This window comes from Cyanistes caeruleus, chromosome 3 (genome assembly GCF_971803275.1).
Source record: "Cyanistes caeruleus chromosome 3, bCyaCae1.hap1.1, whole genome shotgun sequence".
In the NCBI taxonomy this organism is placed as follows: Eukaryota; Metazoa; Chordata; class Aves; order Passeriformes; family Paridae; genus Cyanistes; species Cyanistes caeruleus.
Window position 1 is genome coordinate 91,712,961 of NC_141703.1, and position 16,276 is coordinate 91,729,236.

Sequence of the window (16,276 nt, forward strand, 5' to 3'; positions counted from 1 at the left end):
CTCTCTCCATGTTTAAGTTGGCTCAAAGAATTGAGTAGAGGGCCACAGACCTGGTCTTTATGTCTTGGTGGGCACGCAAGCACCATCTATACCTCTGAATCCATCTCAGCCTTGCTCTGCCCAGAACTGCTCACAGACTCTTTTTAGGCAGGGGTTTCATACACACAGAGTTGGTGGCACAACTAGGACCTTAACTGTAGCTAATGGGTTATGGCAGCCTCAATAACAATATCTTGCTTGGCTCAGTAGCTGTGTGATCAGGCCCTGGTTCTGCACAAGAGGCACCAACCACACAGGGCTGCATCTTGAGGGTTTGCTGCTGGTCTGCCCCAGCCCTACCCGACTCTGTTACCATGTGAATCCATTGCAAGGCACAGTCTTTAGGTTGTTAAGTTTTTGTGTGGTGTAGGCAGGCTTGTGCACTCAGTTTATAAATCATGCTCCAAAGGTCAGAGCAGAAGCAATAGGAGAGTCTGTCTGTCCATTGGTTTAAAGCAGGAGGTGGACAACACAATCCTCCCTCCTCACTTTTGCCGAACAGCTTTTTACAAAAATATACCTTTAAGTCAATTGATATAATCCTAAACTCAAGCTGACCTTGTGATGACATCTATGTGGCATGGAGAAGTTAAAGAAAAGACTTCATGAAAATAGAAAAAAGATGAAAGTAAAACTTTGGGTGTTATCTAAAAAAAATCAAAGGAATGAAAACTTTTTTTGAAAATAAAAAATCCTAAAAGAGAACAATCTATTTCCAGTGCAAAACTTGAATTCATCCAAACAAATTAGTTTGAGGACTCCATCTGATGGAGTTAACTTAGATTTATTTTTGTATGCTTTTTAGAGTTACCAAAAAAAAAAAAACAAACCCACAGAAAAAAAACCCCCAAACTTATTTTGTTTTGCTAGGAAAAAAAAAAAATCAGTTATTTTCACATCTCTAAATTGCCCATTTATAAGAGACAAGGGCTTTATTGCTGTCTGTCAATGTGTTGCTTATGAAGGAATTTCTTTGTTTATCCACTGTTCCTTTTTTAAAGAGGCAATGAAATTCAACACAAAAGACACGAATTGAAGTAACAGTGAAATGAAATGTACAGGAGTCAGGAAATACCAGAATTGCAATACAGTCTTTAAATGCTCACAGGCTGTTCTTATTGCAGGATTTCTGCCTTGTTCAATGAGTGGCACGGTGTATGATAAATAAGATGTAAGGCCGTACAATGAATAATGAAAGGAGAGAGATTGAAGAGCCATGCATTCAGCAACTCCCAGCCATCCTATGGACTAAATGTGGTAGGAAATGGGCAGATGATGTCAAAAAGATATAATAAAGCTGAATCAAAATAGCAAAATAGTGAACAGGCAACTGTGGCTAAGAGTATGAAGGGAGGTGTTATATTGACATTTTCTGACTGCATCACTCTGCAAATCTAAGTTTTAAAATATTCATTCACTCTGAAATTCCTTACTTTACCACTGATGTAAATGACCCTCTTGGGATTATCTGAATCAAGCCATTGTGCAAAACATGGCCAATTGTCCTGTGTGGGAAAGCCCTGGAAGTCAGGAAAGACTCTGTGATCACTGGTACTGGTATACACAGAACAAATAGCATGGAATAAACTCCATGCATGATAAGCTGCCTTCAAAACCATTTGCCAAACTTGCAGCTTTTGCAAGAGCGGAACTAGGTTTCTGGATTCCTTTGAAGAGTGTTGTAGAGCAGGCATATAAAGCAAGATGACAAACTTCAGATGGCTTCTATGCTGCAGTACACAATGCTATCGTTTCCCAATAATGTGGTTGCAGAAGGAAAAGGAGCACTTGGCAGTGTTTCAGTAAAATGCAAGATGTATTTGCTGCTTGATCTTGCATTGCTGCTCTGCATAGAGTTGGGGCACACTGGAATCACAGCCTAAAGCTTTAGGATAATGTTTCTGGCAGGCTGGTGGAGAAGCAGATCTGAGAGTTACTGCAAGAGTGTAAGAGAAATATCCTCGAGAGTGTAGCCAGCTCACCTTCCTCTGTCTAGTCTCTTATCTGTTGAGTTATACTCGATAACACAGAGCACATGTACTGACCTTTTCCCTTTCTCTATTTGTCAAAGTTACCTGGGAAAGGTGACTAACTTGGTGCTGATGTGTAGGGATCATTACCTTTGCAAATATGTTTTGATCACTATAGAATGGGATTAACAACCAAAGGAAAAAGAAGTTTTGATTAAGTAAAGAAATAGATCAGTGTTATAACTTCATTAGATCTGTTGAGCTTTCTCTTGTGGTTTTAGCTGAGTAGAATTGTCAGAACTCTTTGAAAGAACAAAGTTAATCAGTAGCCATTGCTTGGCCATCCTGTGCTTTCTCTAACCTCACAAATGTGTCGTCTGCAATTAATAAATTGCTTGCTTCAGAGGGGGTAGAGCTTGTGACCTTATGTAGGGGAAATTTGCATGAACTTCATTCATTACACATCCCTTTCCCACCTCTTCTGTCTTCCAGGATGAAAAACTGATTTTTTCCTATGACTTAATTAAAACCAATTATTCTTGTCCCTCCTCTTCCAGATACCAAAAGAATGCTACTGACAAAGTGGCCAAATGTGTGACAGTGTGCATTGATTGAATGCAAAGATGTTTGGTATTCACATCTCAGTGACTAGAAGCTTCACTTCAGACTCCAAATGCCACAGCATTATGTGTGCCTGTGCAACTTTTTCTCTAGTGCTATTACATCATCATTTGTTGCAGAGGTGTTTACATGCTGTTAGACCCCTCAAAGAAAAGATTTTCTAGAAAAGTCCTTCTAATGTTGGTTACTAGAAAGGGGTTTGCACTTTTCTGTTTTAAGACTGAATTTTCCTTGCAGTGGTGCTTGAGTGCTTTACAAATTTCCAGCTTGAGGAGATTTAGAGTCGAGATGCTCCAGGTGAGAGAAGCACTGTAATAGCTTTATAGCACCAGTAGACACAGTGTGCCTCTCTCAGGGGCATGTTCCTGCCACTTACTTTCTATTTTGGCACTCAGTAGGTCCCTCTCCAAGTCCTTTCAAACCTGGCACTTAAAAGCATCTAGTTTTTCAGGTTGGTTAGTGAGCCAAATTCCTTAGGTGAAACATGAGTTCAGTGGGCACTGAGCTGGTTCAAGGAAGGGGGAGAGTTACACAGCTAAGAACATGGGTGAGGAAAGAATTGGGGGAGCAGGTATTCCCTCCTTGGGCTCAGAGACCTGTTGGATCTGCTTGGCTGCTCAGGAAATAATGCCTTCAGAGGAAAGGTCTTACAGAGCCATTACGGAAACTTGTACTCACATTTGTTAAAGTTTCCCCAAGTTCTAAAGCTACCTGCCTGTGTAATTTAATTTAGCAGAGAGTTGGCAAAATGCCCTGCATAATGTTTTTATGAGGTAGTAGTTGGTTACAGAATCATTAGCCCTTCCTCCCTCCCTGAACTACATCTTAGTGGATCCTTGAGGTTTAGTGCTAATTCAGAGCCCTTGCACACTAAATGTTGTACAAATGCTTGCTTAAAGGGACATGTTTGAAATCCCCTGGCAGATGCTTCTGTCTTTTTAACTCTCAGACCTAAACACTGTGGACTTTAAAGCTGCTTAATTCTGTCTGTCATGACTTTTGAATAATAGCGATGAATGCCATTCTAAGCACTCTGTAGCGGTTAAATCACTTCTGCCATGTTCTTTCAAAAAATAATCGCTGCTGGATACTGGCCAAGCCCAGAAAATTCAGCTCTGAAGATGAACATTTTGGCAACTTATGACTGACTGAAATCAGCAGAGAAAACTCATTTGCATTCTTAACTGTAGCAGATGTTGCTGCTGTTGCCCTGCAAGCTGGACAGCAGGCTCAAAAAGTAGGGGCCACTGTGCTGGCATGAGACCTGTTAATGCCTATTGCTTCTTTTTCTTCCCCTCAGGAACAGGTTAGGAGTGTTTTCTAAATTTTTCCCACTAGTGCTGGTTTATGTGTGGCACCAAGCATGTTTCTCTGCACTCTTACATCATCCCATGCAGATATGTACCTCCCTACACCTGCTGTGGCTCTGGTTGGGAGCTGTAGAGTAGAAGGGACACAAATTGCTTGGGGGAATTAGCAGGGAGTCAAGATGGCCCTGTGTCAAACCAAGTCCCAAGACTCAGATCTGGAAGTGTCTACTCCTGAGCACTGGTGAGTCCTTAAATACAGATTGGAGTCTTTATGGAAGGAGGTCTAGGCACAAGATAGGGCTGAACTGATACTCAGTAAAAGATTCATGCAGTATCTCAGCTTAAAGTGTTTTGACAGCCTAGGTGAAGTTCTTTTTATCTTGTGACAGAGTTTAAGGGATAAGAACTTGCATAGGAAGCCCTGGAAAAACAATTTGACTGCTAGCACAGGGCAAGAGGAAGCAAAGGGTTCTGGAAGTACCAGATCTATCCCAGCTTCTTCTGGTCTAACCAAAGTTTAGGAGTGATGGGACAGAGAGTGTTTCTGCTGCCTAGCAGTCTCCCATAGCCAGCTCCCTGATTTGTTTCTGTGAGAGAATTACCATTACCCAGTGCTGTTACCACTACGCTGCCATGTAGAATTTTTGTTTCTATATAAGCATACACAAGAATTTGCCTTTTCTGTCTCATTAACATGTGGCAGTAGTGGCAAATGTTAACTATAGAAGAGCTTTGTGCTGCTGGAAAGGCCAGCAGAGGTCTGATAAGAGAACCTGGGGGTGTGAAACCGCACTGCATAGCTCAAGTGAAGTAACTGCTCCCCATCCTGTACATCTGTGCTTCACATGGGCTTGAATCTATTAGTGTATGGTTGTGCCACTATCCCTTTTGGTGCTGTTTTGATTTTGTTTTAAGCTTTAACAGAAAAGTGGTTCATATTGAAGTGAGCCCTGTTTCTTTTGATTAAAACCTGATACTACCATCACTAGCTCTTACAAGCAAAGAATGCCAAAGGGCTTTGCTTGAGTCCTGAGCCCTTTTCCATCACTGGAGGTGCTTAAGCCACGTTAGATTAACTGAGAGAGAATGACAGCAATGACTGGGAGTGAATGCAAGGTAGGGCAATGGAGCTGTGGTCATTAGGGACTCCTGTGCATCTTGGGCATTTTGACAAACAGATGTAAGTGGGGAGATCTCATCTGGTGGAGTGAGCTTGTGAGAATCTGGTTTCCATAACAACTTCCTTCAGGTCTTCTCTTTGTGTTCCAGCATTATCTTTTCATGTTGCTCCTAGAGCTTGACTTACCATAGCAGTGCAATGCATTTGAACAGCAGCAAGCTCCTCTACAGGAGCTGGAGCACCTATTGTTACCTGAGGAGATGACTTATTCATCACAAAGCAGGAAGTGAGACACACAACTATAATGTCTCCATCTACTCTTCCTAGCCTTTTCACTATTTGGTATTTTTTGAGCTCCCCAAAACGGAAACCTGCTGTCATTAGCTGAAATGTGTGTCATGAGGGATGCTCACAGTTCCCATGTTCTCACTGCAGTTTCCTGGAGTGTGGAACTGACTCTTATGGTCCTGACTGTCTCCTGCTGCCCTGTCTTCCCTGCTTTTCAGTCCCTTCAACACAGCAGAGTCGGGACTGAATCAATCAATGCATTTCAGTATAATCTAGTAAATCATTACCCTCTGGGCAAGCTAGGCATTCCCAAGGCAGGTAAGGAGTACTGTGCTTGCATTTATTTCAGCCCTTCAGAGCCAGGTGAGTGTCAGAAGTGGTAAGGGTGCAGTACCTGGTTGCCAGAATTTCTTTTAAAAACTTACTAAAAGTTGTCAGAAGTTGCAGTGGTTTAGAGGCCACACTGGTTTGTGTGAAGAAATGAACACAACCTGAGAGGAGCCCAGTGGTGGTGGCAAACTTAAGTATCTCTGCTAGCTGGGAAAAGGGAACCTGCAGGAAGGCTGCACATATTTTTCTTTCTGCTTCTGGTGAAGTGGCACACTGCATTCAGCAAAAATCCATATTCTTGGCTGCTTTCTTCCTTTTAAAATTTTGATATAGCTTGGGGAAAACATCAATTTCTTCCTTCCTCCTGTGACTCCATTCTTGTTGGGAATTGAATAGTCAGAAGTAAACAGGCTTTAGTTTTCTCTCTGGTGTGTTATATAGCTGCAGACCAGTTGGCAGTCCTTTTGGCTGTGAGCTAGAGCATACCTCTGATTTTCTAAATTTTTCAGACAGAAAGTTGTTACAAGACACAGAGGCTCTTGGAGGGAAGGCTTTAAAAAACACAGCAGCCTGGAAATCATGGATGCCTGTGACAACTGCCAGTACTGCAGCCCCATCACAGATGACAGTGGCTCTGGGAGCAGCTGCATTTTGCAGTTTCTCCGGGCTTTTGCAAGAGGGTTTGTTCTCCTTTTGCACTAATGCCTCCTTGTTCTTAAGAAAACCCCCATGGGCTTAGTGAAAAGCAACACACAGAATAGAGGAAGGGCTAGAAAGGCCCCTGCATCTTCTGCTCCCATCTATTATCCCTGTATCCCATTTTTTTCAGTTCACTCTGTTTTCAATGTTTGTTCACTAGGGAAGCTTGAATGCATAAAGGAGAGCTATGAACGAGGCTGGCACTGAAGTAATAAATTTAACTCTGAAATAAATGATACCTGTGGGTAATAGGTTTGAAATTGTTGTGTTCCTTGGTAATGGGATATAATTACAAGTACCACAAGATCTGCAGGACAAAGATGCAATTACACCCCTCACGTCTACGTCAGTGAAAGCATTACCACAATGTTGCCACAATTCAGTTGTGTGGAACAGGGAGCTTATTGGGGAGATAACAGCAGTTCAGCAAATGTTTCTTTGTCATTCCTCCATATTGGCTCCCCTTCCAAAACCTTGAAAATGGGCCATATGCTGGGATAAAAATCCCCACAGCGACAATGTGCCACAGTTGCTGTGGGATTACCAAAAGGTTCCCTTAGTAACTACCAGGGAAAGAGTTCTGAGTGATAGGTCCACTTTATACCAGTGGGCAGGTCATCATTTGTTGCTGTGTGGTTCTGCAGTAATTAAAGGCTACTGAATGATATTTCTTCACTGTAACTCTGAGGGGGGACTTGTGCCTTTGTGTCCCTGCGTAGTTGCACAGTAATTACTGAGTAATGACTTATGGTGTGACTGTGTTATGCCAGGCTGCTTATTGTGTTCCCCCGCACTGGGCTGTTAATCAGAGGGTAATGTCCCAATTGTTGCTATCTCTAGCAGCAGGGTTCAGTTGTGTGCGACTCCCCTGTTGCATGGCAATTATGGTTGGACAGCAGGGAAGTGGCTGTGCTGAGATCCACATGGACCGGGTACTCTGGGTAGCTGCTGAGGCTTGGGAGTGTTGGGCTAGGTATTCTGCTGGTGAGTATGCTGGAAATTGCCTGTTTTGGGAATTACATAGGCTAACACTCAGCTTGGAGGTTCATGTGTTTTTCTAGTGCCATGCTGTGCGTTTCTCTGTTCAGTGTCATTTGGGTGTTGACCAGCAACTGGGGTTAGGAAAGGGTTGTTTTGTTCACGTGCAAGATTTCCCTGAAAGGGCAGCTCCTGTGTTTTGTGTTGTGTTTCACTTTCACTCGCATATTTAACTGTGGAGCGGCTGACAGGTCTGTGGCTGGCAAAGCTGTCCAGTCTGCTAAGGTGGTGTGTCCATAAGATGTGAGTTGAGCCCTTGTCAGGTACTGCATGACAGTTGTGCATCTGGTTTTTCTTGAAGGTGTCAGTTTGCCTACTCATGCTCTGAACTGGCTGAAAGCCGTGTCTCCAGCCCAGTCTGAGTCGAGCTTAGACAGCCCCTGTGGGGCGTGTAACTTGAGGCACAGCATCACCATGGTCACAGGGGGCTTTCCTCGGGGTGTGCTGCTGGCAGGGGACCTTACTGTGTAGTTGTACTCAGAGATATACCCAGGTCTGGTCTAAAGCTAGCTGCAGCCAGACCTTCATGCTGGACAGTGAGTCCTGAGCTACTCTGGGGTGAAAGCCAGTTGAAAAAAAATGTTGTTTTCCAATATTTTTATGAAAAAATAGTACTTTCTGTGCAACAGAAGTAGAATTGGCTAAAAGGCTGGGTATGGTGTAGTGGGAAAAAGCCTGAGTAAGGAGCAGCAACATTTGAATAAAGAGATTTTATATCAATTTTAGTCCTGTATAAAGCAATGTAGTGAGAACCAGGCTGGTGACTTTCCCTACATCCTCGCTCATACCAGTTAGTTCTGCCTTGTACTGCCACTGTGTTTATAGGAAAGTGCTGCTTGTGACTTTCCCTTGGAGCATCTGAGATCTGGAAGTTCTTTTAAAGAAGATACCAGGCTGGGTAGTGCAGTATGCTGTTTGTCATTGCTCTGGGGACTTGGTAAAACCAAAATAAATAAAATAAGGCCATGAGCTACAGTGCAGGTCTCTGTAGTCCCTGGGACCACTGGGGTTCTTCCTCTGTGTGGGAGTATTTGAGAGGAAAAATCTGCAGTTACAAAGCGACAAGGAGAGCTGATTGTCACATTCAAACCCCTTCTCTCCTCTTGGAGGCTGCTGCAGTGCTGCCATTCTCTTCTCCTCTGTGTGACTCTAGCTGTTTCTGTTCCTTAGAGTGATGGTGGCTTCTTTCTTTTCTTTCTTTTTTTAAGTAAAAATTGTAACATTTGACTCTTTGAAATTGAAATGGATTTCAGTCTTTCTTATATTAATTATTGATAAGTGGAGCCTGAGAGATGGAGATGCAGCCTAGTGTGATTAAAGACAGTCAGTTTTTAATTTTATGTCTCTCACAGTGACAGAGAAATGCAGTTTAATGGGAGTCATTTGTTAAAAGGGACTTAATCACAAGTAAGCAACTAGTGGGATAGCAGGAGGAAGAGATGTGCACTGGTGCAGGAGAGCAGCCAGTTGGATGGGGAAGGATGCTGCAGTGCATGCACTCTTCAAGCCCCAGCACATGTGGAGAATGCACGTGGAAGGCACACAAGCTGACTGCAAAGGCAAAGGAGCAGGAATCCAGCAAAACCACATAATGGCAAAGCTTCTGAACTGGGACTGGCTGGAGACAGCTCTCAGCAGCATTAAAGTGGCCTTGCTATTAACCAAGGCCCTCTGCTCTGCACCAGTGCAGAATCAGAATGATGGCTCCCCCTTCCAAAACATTTATAGGCTAATTAAAAGGCAAGATACCAGATGAATAAAGACAGACAAGGAGATGATATTTTCCTCTGGATGTAGGAGGAGAAATGTTCTGTGCCCTGTTAAGCTTGCTGAAAACTATGTAGGCAGGGTAGTGCATTTTGTATTGCCTTTGCTGTTGGTGATGTCACTGAACAGCATTATTTCATGTGACCTGCACCAGTAGTGAGGCCATGCTTTACTCTTTCTCCAGTGCTCTCTGGCTAGCAGGTTATAAGGAAGTTGGTTTTTTTTTTCATATTTACTCCTCAAGCTGTTCTTTTTCTCAGAAAACTGACTAAATTATTGATCTGTAGTTTCTCTTGTGGCAGCATTGTCCAGGCTGTGAGGTAGGGACATCATGTGTAGTGACCTCACTTAAAGCCATCAGCTGCTGCTCTGCTGAGCTGGAGAAACTGTGTGGTTGCACCAGAGTTCAGCAGTTCCAATAAAGAATGGATTCCTGCATTTTCATTTCAACATCGCCTTACTAATAATTTTTGATACTTCATGCACATCAGAGCTTGTTTACTTTGTTTAGCATGCTCTGGCCCCAGGGCTGCAGCAGTAATGTGAAGCCATGGGGCAGCTCCTTTCCTGGTGAAACATGGGACACTGAGGTTCAGCTGGACAGATTCAAGTGAACTGTTGTGAAATTTTAATGTGAATTCCTAGGTCATCTAGTGATTTTAGCATGAAGCCTAGCATTTATTATGGAGAATTTTCTTGATATCTCTGTCCTGGGATGGGCTTGGACCTAGCCAGGAAGCTTGCAATGCTCAAAAAAGACGGGAGCAGTTGCCTCCTCTTTGTCAATAGAAACCCAGTCGAAAAAGATTGGTGTGTGGGTTAATAGAAGTAGGCTTGATACAAAGCAAGGGAGGACAGGAAACAGAGTTGGTGCAACTGTGATATTAATTGACTGAAGGGAGCATTGCTTCCAAGATCTTCTTTCCTCACTAGGTTGTGTGTTAAAAATCTTCAGGGAGAAAAAGGAGAGTTTTCTGTGGAGTTGCTTATGGCCATAAAAAATTGAGATTTGAGGGCTGAGACAAAAATGATGATTTTGGATAAAGCACCATCAATTGAGTAAAAGGAACAGTGGGGGAATTCTTCTCTGGCAAAAAACTTGTGGAAGCTTGCAGTTTGGTGGCCATCTCTGTTCCTGCGTGTCTCCCATGCTCACATGGGCTCTGTATGGTTATCCATGTTATTATAAAAACTACATGTGCCGCTTCAGGGGGGTTTGAGCCTTCTTTGGCCCTTCTCTTGATGAGATGCTCCTTTTGCTTCACTTCTTTTTTTTTTTTTTTTTCTTTTAAAAAGAGAACTTTAGTTTGGACTGCTTTTTCAAACTGGGAAAAGAGATTTAGGATTGAATGGATTTCTACTCTATTTTAATATTGATGATTCTCTAAGTAATGAACTTCATTCTTTCCAGGGATGTTGTAAAAACACAGTCCTTCCCAAACCTACCCTTCATGGCTTCTGGTATATTTGCTCTTTCTCTTGGTGAAGATTCTTGAATCACTCTTCCATACCTGTTAGAATCCCTCAGATCTTTTTTTGCTATTCATGTGTCCAGGAAGCAAATACTATTTACTTCTCAGCAGGATTGCTGTTTATACCCAAGGTAAAGAGAAGTTTCTTGCTCTGTTCTTTTCCCTTCATCATCCTTCCTCTCTCTTTGTTCCTTGATCCCGACTTAGCTGCACGTATGTTAGGAATACTGCAAAGCAGTAGCTAGGGATGATGAAAAGTGTGGCACCTATTGATCAAATGCTGGGCCCTCAGAGCCATTCTTATAAGCAGACTCCAGACCCAGCTGCCTGAGACCTTCATGGAAGGCTGGTCTGGCTGGAAGGGTAGAGGTTTAGCATCAGTCATGCTGTCCTTTGAATGTGATAAAGACTTCAGCCATTTCCCCAGGGCACTAATGCAAAAGATTATAAAGCTGCTCTATAATTTTTGTCTATTCAGAATTTAAGCTACCATCAATCATCTCAAGTTTTTAGTGTCAAATAAGATAATGTAGCCAACTATATTATTAGGAAGAGATGTGTTTCTGAAGCAGTGAGCGTCTGTGGGTGCATCTGAATAGCACTTAACAAGATATGCGATCTCTCATTGACAGTGCTATTAAAAGAGCTTCAGTTTGTGGAGGCAGACCTCTAACTCAAGGAAGCTGTGCTTGAGGGATAGGGCCATCTACTACTTCAGCTGCAGCCTGAATTTTTGGAGGGAACGGAAGGGAGGGAGATAAACAAGGAAGAAAGATTGAGCATCACCCAATCTGTAAAAATATTTTTTCCACTGTCTCAGCATGAATAGCTCCAGTGGCTGAAGAACCTTGGTTGGAAGGTGGTATGGCAAGGATCTGGTTAGCTGGGCCTGATGGTCACTCAAAATGAAGCACATGTCTCTGGTTTTGCTCTTTCTAACATGGCATTTTGTACCAATACAAAGTCTTCGAGTGGTGGATAGCTTTTGTGCAGATGGACTGCTTGGGTGTAGCTGGAGAGTGAACCTTCTGCCCATGCCAGCATATTATCCTTGATGGAAGCTTTTGCTCAATTGGAAAGTGGCCATTCAGAGCTGTCCCAGCCTCTTGAGGGATCATGTGTGGAGATGAGAGGGGAAAACAAACTAGGACACAGAAGGGGATATGAGGATGAGTGAGAAAGGGGATATGTAAGCAGATGGAGAAGGAGGCATGTGGGAGAGAACATTGTCAGAGGAGGTGTTGCATCCCATGGGTAGCCCACACTGGAACAGGGATACCCAAAAGGAGGTATCCAGCTTGTGAAGGACCTGGGCAGGAAAAGAGGAAACAAGCAAAAAGGAAAGGAGAAAGAAAACAGTAAGAAATAAGAAACTACAGCAAGAAAGTACCATCTACCAACCCAGTCTCCTGAGCTGTCCATCACCTCCCCCAAGGGGCTTGCTGTGAATAGGTGTTATGTGTGCCCATGATAAGGGAAATGGGGGACTGGCTGGCTTGTATGTGGGAAGATGTGTTATACTGCAGTGGACCCCAGGGAACTGCAAAGAAAGAGGTTTACCTAAGTGTCTGTTTAATTATTTGTCATCTCTGTTTCCCAATGCCTGAAAGAGTAAATAAAAGTTTATGTTAATTGGCAATAAATCAAATTAAGTGAAATTCCCAAAGTCAAGACTCTTTTGCCCATGACATTTTTGAACTTACTTTTGTCAAGTGTTTCTCCCCTAGGGTTATTTATTATCCCTGTCACCTCATGATTTGCCTAAGTTTTAATAAGCAATGAGGTAGGTTATTCAGTTTCAGAAGGCTCTATAACATTATGACACTCTGGAAAGTTGTAGAGGCTCCAAACATGCTCTGATTATTATTTTTTCCCCCAATGGTATCAAAACCAGCCTGCAGAGCTAATGCTAGGCAAGAGCTGAGAAAGCATTTGCCTCCTTCACTTTGGTGCTTCTTTTCTGATAGAAATACCAAGCTGATTGCTTGTGGAATCTCATGGTGCCTTTGTACAATAGTGACCAGAGGACAAAGAGCAGGGCTCATTATGTCATGTACTGGCAAGTGACTTAAGGGTAGTGACTGCATTCCTTGTGCTTTACAGTATAATGAGAGGAGCTACCTGTATTGATCTCTTAAGCCATAAAAATGATGTATGGGCTGTTTCATGTCATTGATATACAGCTGTCTCTGGTGAACTTCTGTCACAGGCATGGATTTGGGGTAACAAAGAAGTGACACAATGCCACTGGCCTTTGTCCTCCATGATAGGCTTTTCCATATGGTATTGCTTGCTCCTGACACAAGATTTTCTATTGCATCTGAATGTGCTCAGGGCCAGGGCTGGGTTTGATATAAGGCTAAGGATGAAGGGAAGATTATACAGACAGTTGCTCCTTTTAGTTCTGTTTCCTGCTAGCAGCAAAGAGATACCAGTTTGATTTTTTAATTATTTTGGTTGCTCTCTGAGGCTTTTGTTTTAATATTGTAAATTTCACTTATTGAGCAGCTTTCCTCTCCCATTGAAGCCAGCAGCCAGACTCCTGCTCTAGTGAGAACCAGGGATTTGGAGGCACCATAGAAAATGCCTCTCTGTATTGTTTTGGAGTTTTTGTTTTCCTTCTAAAAAAATTCTGAATAGACAGATTAATTCCCAGCTATTATAGTAATAATGACCTTTACACAAAAAAAAATAAAAAATGGCCATAAGGGTCTCCAGCTAGGTCATTTTGGAACCCCTGGTGCTGAAGGCCAAGTGCCTAGCCAAAAAAAAATCACATCTCTAAAAATAATTGGCTTCAGCAACAAAAAGAGAGAGCAGAAAGAAGAAAAGAGAAGTCAGCAGGTCAGATGGTGAAGTTGCAGGCGTTCATATCTAAATAGTCTCCTGATGTACCATTTTGTTCCTAATGACACAGGATTAGGAGAGGAACATTATTGAGGTTTTATCGAACGTGTAAGTGAACAACGTAGCCCAACCCCATCCTGTTTCCTCCTTCAGCCTATATTGTAAAGGACTTTAAGGATTTGGGAAACCAGATTTAGCAGCTGAAAGTAATTTGCTCCCTCCCTCCTTTATCCCCTTTCCCATTGCCCCCTCCATTTCCTATTTCTGTTTCATTCAGTAATTAACCTTTTGAATAATCTCCTGTGCAGAGCTGGCTAAGCTGCTCTTCTATTTTCCTATTGTTGAGTGTCCTTAAGACAGAAGCTGGACCAAGTGTCTTGATTGACTGTTGAGTAGAGCTATCTGGAAGGCAGGAGATTTTAGCAGGAGCAAGAGGTGGTTGGAAGAAGGAGGGTTAGGTATCCTATGACAAGGGGGAGAAAGTGTTATATAAAGTTGTTATATAAATCATATATAAATTATAAATTACAAGTTATATAAAGTGTTATATAAATTGTACTGTGGGCCTTTTGTTCATTATACCCAGTGTTGCTCTTCATAGGTGGTTGTGCTCCTAGATTTTATGCAATGAGGGCCAAATCTGCTGTAACCTGACTGAATGAAGCAGGTAGGAGCTTGTGCAGGGAAAGGATTTTTTCCCCTCATTTCCTTTTCTTGCTGGTATTTTTCCATCCCCATTCATGTTTTCTTCTCTACTGTGTTATTAAAATGTATTCTCACCCCTCTGTTTAAGTTATCTGGGAGCAGACTGATTTTATACTAATTTGTTCATTATTCTCAGTTGTTAGATAGTTTGTGTGATTGAATTTTAGCCTCTGGTTTATTTGAGAATGTCTTTTAACTGAGTATCTACTCCTAATTTCCCATGCCATTTGATGGATCAATGATGCTGTATGACATTATTTCTGTTCCTGTATCAGTGAGGCTAAACACACGACAAGAGGTTTCATCCTTTTGCCTGTTCACAAATTGTCTATGAATATTTATCTGTAAGTATTCAATGACTCTGGTATGCACTGCACACCGAGGACTGTTCCAGATATCTGCAAGGCCATTTCTGAAGAGAATGTGTGCATTGAGATATGACTCGGTTCAGGGTGTTCACAAGCTTTCTTTAGTGTTATCTGCTTTTCCATCTCTAAATAACCATCTCTATCCTTTCTGTCTTTGCATACAATTTTCTTCAATGTTGCATACAATTCACTGAAAAAAAAAAAGATCCTAAGCCTGTCTTTTTGAAAGGAACCACCTGATCTTTCTCCTTGTTATTGAAACACGATTTTTTTCTCTCCACTAAATGAGTTTCATCCCATTGAGGTGTGTGGTGCTGACTCTGTAGAGGGCACCCTGTAAAATGAAGTTGTGTTGCTGACTAGTGGAGAAAGCACAAAGCATGCAAGAGTCCTGGGTGAATATTACTTGTGAACAACCACCTTGTTGGCCCAACTAGTGGCAATCAGATCCACATAGTTGGAACTGTAAGGCAAGACAGCCGAGCTGCTGCGTTGTGGTGCAGTTCCTGTGCAAGTGAACAGGGACTTGTGCAGGCAGGAGGGCCCATGTTCACAAGCATGCTCAGATGGTCGGAAGCTGAGTCAGTAATTTACAAGAAAGGGTCAAAGCTTGATGATGTAGATTCATATATCTCCCAAAAGTGATTTTTCTTTCCCTAGTACTGTTGATCTTTTCTACTCCGGGTTATTAGCATCAACAGTCTTTAGATCCGGCCCCCTGCAAATAAGGCTTTTTAAGCAAAATAAATTTATTATGAGAGCTTCCTCATATTGAGTTTTTATTGTCTACATTCTGTTCAGAAATCTCAGTGAAGCAATGTTACTGTGTGAAACACTCATCTTTACAGATCTGTGTTACCATTTGTAAACTTTCTGTGCAGCAGCTGCAACTCCTGCTTGACATGGATCTTTCTGGCATACAGGCACGATTGTCTGAAGGACAGCAGTGGCATATCATTGAATGGAAGGACAGGCTTGGGGAAGGAGTCTAATTAACTACATGAAAATCAAAAAATGGGTTGCAGTGTCAAGATGGGAGAATGCCTGGGTGGGGAGCTCAATTAATACAAGACTTTCAGCTTTGTCTGATGCTTGTAGCTTCACCATCGTTTCCCCATTTTCTGATGAAAAATCAAGAAAAGAATTAATGGACACACCCCAGCTCATTCAAACAAAGCAAAAAGTCTTTGGTCTTCTGTATGTACTTAGCACCATGGATTTGTGGTTCATAGCAGCAGTTCCTATGTGTCATTAAGAGCTGGATGGTTAATAAGGTTGAACTGGTGATAGATGTTGCCAGTGGTGACCACAGGAGATTTAAACATGCTGAAACCAAAAGCCTCAGTCAGATGGCTATGGCAAGTTCTGGGGGCTGTGTCCAACGAGTTGGGCAGAGGGTTCCCAGAGACAAGGAAGCCCAAGAAACAACTGAGAGACCAGCCAGGATACAGCAGCCCTCGCTGATTAGGTGAGGGCATTGCCAGGGCAATGCGCAGCAGGTTTGAACTGTTCTGGGGAAGTGTGAGTGCCCAGGAGCACAGGGAGCAGTGGGACAGCTCAGCAGGGCACAGCAGTATGTGCAACACAAGAAGGGGGTGTGCAGGGAGAGAGCAGGAAGGGCTCCTGCCTGCAGGAGGGCCAACATGGATCAGAACCATGAAGTGGCAGACAGGGAGCAGCAGTTAATATTGAAGAGTAGGCC

The 16,276-nt window shown here is 42.7% G+C and overlaps 1 protein-coding gene across 2 annotated transcripts in view; it reads left to right on the forward strand.

Moving 5' to 3' along the window:
- The window catches only part of LSAMP (limbic system associated membrane protein), a 977,049-nt gene that overhangs the window by 297,347 nt on the left and 663,426 nt on the right, over window positions 1–16,276 (forward strand). The gene's annotated exons all lie outside the window — the stretch shown is intronic.